Raw genomic sequence first — 4,926 nt, forward strand, 5'->3', positions numbered from 1 at the left:
TTGTGGCAGGCTCTCCAAGAGATGGGAGTTCCAATTCACCTCATCTGTCTCCTCAGGAACCTGTATGAAGGACAAGAGGCCACAGTCAGAACTGGGCATGGTCTTATTGATTGGTTTCCGATCGAGAAAGGAGTGAGGCAAGGCTGCATACTGTCGCCCTGCCTATTTAACCTATATGCAGAGTGCATCATGAGGAAGGCCGGTCTGGATGAGTCTTCAGCTGGAGTGAAGACTGCTGGAAAACGTATCAACAACCTTAGATATGCGGATGATACCACTTTAATGGCAGAAAGTGAAGTGGAACTCAAGAGACTTCTGATGCGTGTACAAGAAGAGAGTGAGAAGTTCGGGCTTAAACTAAACATTAAAAAGACAAAGATCATGGCGTCTTGCCCTATCAAGTCCTGGAACATCAATGGACAAGAAGTGGGAGCTGTGACAGATTTTCTCTTCTTGGGCTCCAAGATTACCTCGGAAGGAGACTGCAGCCATGAAATTAGGAGACGCCTGCTTCTGGGAAAGAGGGCAATGGTTAGCCTTGACCGCCTAGTAAAGAGCAGAGACATTAGTCTGCCAACCAAGATCCGTATAAGTCGTGCTATGGTCTTTCCAGTTGTGATGTATGGATGCGAGAGTTGGACTGTGAAAAAGTCTGACCGCCGAAGAATTGACGCGTTTGAATTGTGCTGGCGAAGACTCTTGAGAGTTCCTTGGACTGCCAGAAGATCAAATCAGTCGATATTGTCAACCATAAACCCTGACTGCTCATTGGAGGGTCAAATTCTAAAGTTAAAGCCCAGCTACTTTGGTCATCTGATGAGAAGAGAGGAGTCGCTGGAGAAAGATTTGATGTTGGGAAAGGTTGAGGGTCGCCGGAGAAGGGGTAGGCAGCGAACGCGATGGTTAGATGGCATCCTCGAGACACTGCAGATGAAGTTAGGTGATGTTAAAAAGATAGTGAGAGACCGGAAAGGTGGTGTGACATGGTCCATAGGGTCACGAAGAGTCGGACACGACTGAACTGAACTGTCATAAAAAAAGTGAACACGACATGCCTCGTCTGGTATTATGAAATCGATAGATACATTCTACTCATACACGTCGCAGTTTTCGAGCAAGCGAAACCATAATCAGGCTATCAAACTTCCGAACTGCTGCCTAGAGTCAACACTGCTGGGCCGGGCTGATATCAAAGGTTAAGAAAAAAGATGAAACGATTGGTGCCCCAATTGACTAGGGGTAGGCACTTCACTTCTACCGAGATGGAGTGGTGGACGCCGACACATATGCGTCAGCCGGTCACATGGTGGGGTAAAAGAAATACGGAGGAGGTCTTTGCCGAGAATTGGGTGTGCAAGAGGATGACCAATTTCCATGTGTTCAGTAGAGGTGGTGCATTTTATTGAACTCGACGGGGAACTCTGGGATGCAATGAATTTCTATTTTTATCTTCTGTCAAGCCGTCCGCTGCAAGAATATTGCCGACATGGCTAAGCGAGCACAGTGTTCTGAACCACGCAAAGTTTACGCACAGTATAATATATGTATTGTGTAGCTGTACTGCGATGACGAATGTGCCAGGTGTACGCAGATTTTTTCTCAAATGTTTAGTCCACACCGACAGAAATAAAGACCAACCACGTCTTCTAGCCTACGCCATGTGAACAAGGTCACAAGTGTAGCGCTCACAACCTACATGGGGGCGTAAGTCGGAAGGAAGGAAAGTTGTCCACGTCATCCAGGGGACTTTCGTCGTGGATGCATTTTCGTTTCTGTTGCTTTCCCTTCAAACTAAAAGGATTTGCCAGAGTTGTATCCAGCCATAGCTGTTGCGTATGTGATGAACAGAAGGAAGAAAAAAATGTCATGTATGAATGATACACCGTCCTATATTTCACATGTATTATTCACTTCTAACCAGAAGTGAATAATACATGCAGAAGACTAAGGTAATGTTAAACAGCCTCGGGAAGGAACAGCAGTTTACATTAGGTAGCGAAGTACTGGAAGTAGTAGGCGATTATGTCTACTTAGGACAGGTAGTAACCGCAGATCCGGACGATGAAAAGGAAATAACAACAATAAGATTGGGATGGAGCGCATTTGGCAAGCACTCGTAGATTATGACTAGCAGCTTACCGGTATCACTCAAGAGAAAAGTATACAAGAGTTGCATCTTACCTGTACTCACCTATGAGGCCGAAACGTGGAGGCTAACCAAGAGGGTTCTACTTAAGTTGAGGACAACCCAGAGGGCTATGGAACGAAAAAAAATGGTAGGGGTAACATTAAGAAATAGCGAGCGTGCAGATTGGGTCAGAGAAATAACTCAAGTTACTAACATTCCAGTGGAAATCAAGAAGAAGAAATGGGCATGGGCAGGACATGTAGTGCGTAGAGAGGATAACCGATGGTCGCTTAGGGTAACAAACTGGATTCCAAGGGAAGGAAAACGTATAACGGGGCGGCAGAAAGTTAGGTGGGCGGATGAGGTTAAGAAGTTCTCAGGGGTCAAGTGGATGCAGCTAGCACAGAACCGCGGTAATTGGAGAAATATGAGAGAGGCCTTCGCCCTGCAGGGGGTATAGTCAGGCTGATGATGATGATGATGATGATGATGATGATTCACTTCTAAGTGGTGTTATAACCGGTGCCCCAGCCGAACTTTATGTGGCCGGAACACAGGACTCGAAAAGGTCCGGCGATCGGCCGCCAACGAAGACCCCCAGTCCGCGGCGGCGAAGACTGGAGTTTCACCGCCACCACGTGTTGATAGTCAACCACCTTGCCCTGTTGGGAGGTCCGGAGAGCGACTCATTCATGTGCAATTATACTTGCCTGCCGCTACCAGAGGGTACCACGAGGAAGTTTTGCCTATTGTTGAAAGCAAAAGCACGCATCTTATCGCCGAACGGAATTGCTCGCGACATTTCGAGAATTAGTGCCGTAGGGAAGTGACCTTTGCAAGGTTCGGACTTCTCGGAATTCCTGGACTGTCAACTTGATGCTGCATTTCCATCGCCAGTGCAAGATCGCCGTCGCCACCAAGCCAGTTCACCCTCGCCACAAAATGTGCGAGGAGGCCAAGTACCACAGTCGGCAGTGGGCGGCATCTCGAATGTTCGAAAGTGTCTCCCTGATTCGAATGTGCGATATGAACTCTATTGTGCCAGCTCCCTAGCTGGGGAAGACCAACCGTATTTAAGAAGTGGATTGTGTCCATCAGGTCTCTCACCATGTAGAAAGTGTACATAAGCGTCTTTTCTTCGCTCACCTCCCTGGCTGATCCTGCCTCGTCTACTCCTTGCCAGTCTGCGGTGAAGCTTTGGCCCTAGAACCCCGATCACATCAGTGGCAAGTCAACATATCATTCTTGATTTTTTTTTTTTTTACCTGTACAAGTTTTCGACGTTTGAATCGTGGCGGCGTCACTTTGCAGAGATTGTTTTCGGGAAATTTTGAAGTTGGGCCCTATTCTAGACAATCTGCCATTTTGTTCAAATTGTGACGTACGAGGGACGTGAGCTGTAGGACGGTGCCAGGTTACGTAAGCACACAATCAGGTTACGCATTCTGAAAAAAAAAAATAAATAAAGAAGGAATAGAAAAAAAAAGCGCTATCGTCTGCTACTGTATATTGGCGCCAAGTATGAAAAACTACGATGCTCCAGGGAACAATTAGCCGCTGCGGGGCATTAGGCAAGTGAAATATGTTGCAGCATTGTGGTCTAGCTCTGTGTCACGACATACTCTCGGTAGGATATTCGGCAGTAGCTATGGAAGAGGCCGAGTGAGTTTACGAGACGCGAGGAGCGTTACAGCTGAAGAGCAAGAACGGCAACTGAATATTCGCAGTGGCTTTGCGCAGAATGGGAGCGGAAAGTGACATTGCTCCCCATTAGCTCAGATAACCACTCATTTTTAATATTCGTAGTACCAACACTAATGCTTTCTTCCCTACACATATACCTTCTAACCTCCCCCCTATTATATTTACCATCCAAGGAGCATGAATTGATGTACTAAATATCAGTTTTCAACGTCATTTTCACGTCACCGCAAAAAGCCATTTCGACAGCTCAAAATTTCGCGCCACAAATTTGAAACGGCTATTCCGAGAACCAATAAGCAAAACAATATGGCGCCAAACAGCGGCTGTGCGTCTCCAGAAAAGGGCCCTTGAATATTGGTGGCAAATGCGCGAGGACGGTGTCGAATGGAGCGACGAGACAAGCCGCGGGGAAGAACGGGCATCAAGAGGAAAAAATGCACATGGTCGGGAGAAGCAGTGGGAACAGATAATCGGAAGTTTATTACAGTCACTCTGCAGAAAGAAGGCAAATGTGGTGTTGTGCACAGGGAGTTGCGAGCTTAGATATTAGGTTTGCACCTTTCGATAACAGTTGCTAACCATGGGCCACATTACCCGGCTTGCGCATTACCGCGCTGAAAAGAATAAAAGATCAGTTACCGATATGAGATTATTCTAAATAAGCCAGGCGCATCGAAATCTGGACCTTATAATTTAGTTCGATGGTTAGCTTTTTATTTAGGTAAAGAAAGCTTTGATAGTCGAATATTGCGCGTCACAGAGGAATTGTGTGTGGCGGTTGCAGAAGATTTAGCAGCCGTACTCCGACTCATGACTATCATCCGGTCCCAAATGTTTAAACTAGTTCAGAAGAGTGAATTGCTGGGCCAATTGGTTCACGTCTACTAAAAAAGCTAAAAAATAGAAAAAAAAAGACAGGAGAAGTGTGTGCGTGTGTTTCCTCTAGTCCTGAGTCTTTGTTTCGCAGTTTTTTCCCCAGTATGCTTAAACTAGTTACACTAACACCGAAGATACAGGCGATCAGAAACGATGTCCGCCCCTCTTTGTCAAACAAGTTCAACAATTAAGATAGAAGATTACAGGCGGCCGCAGTC

Source organism: Amblyomma maculatum, chromosome 1 (genome assembly GCF_055883805.1).
Source record: "Amblyomma maculatum isolate TAMU_Amacu chromosome 1, ASM5588380v1, whole genome shotgun sequence".
Lineage (NCBI taxonomy): Eukaryota > Metazoa > Arthropoda > Arachnida > Ixodida > Ixodidae > Amblyomma > Amblyomma maculatum.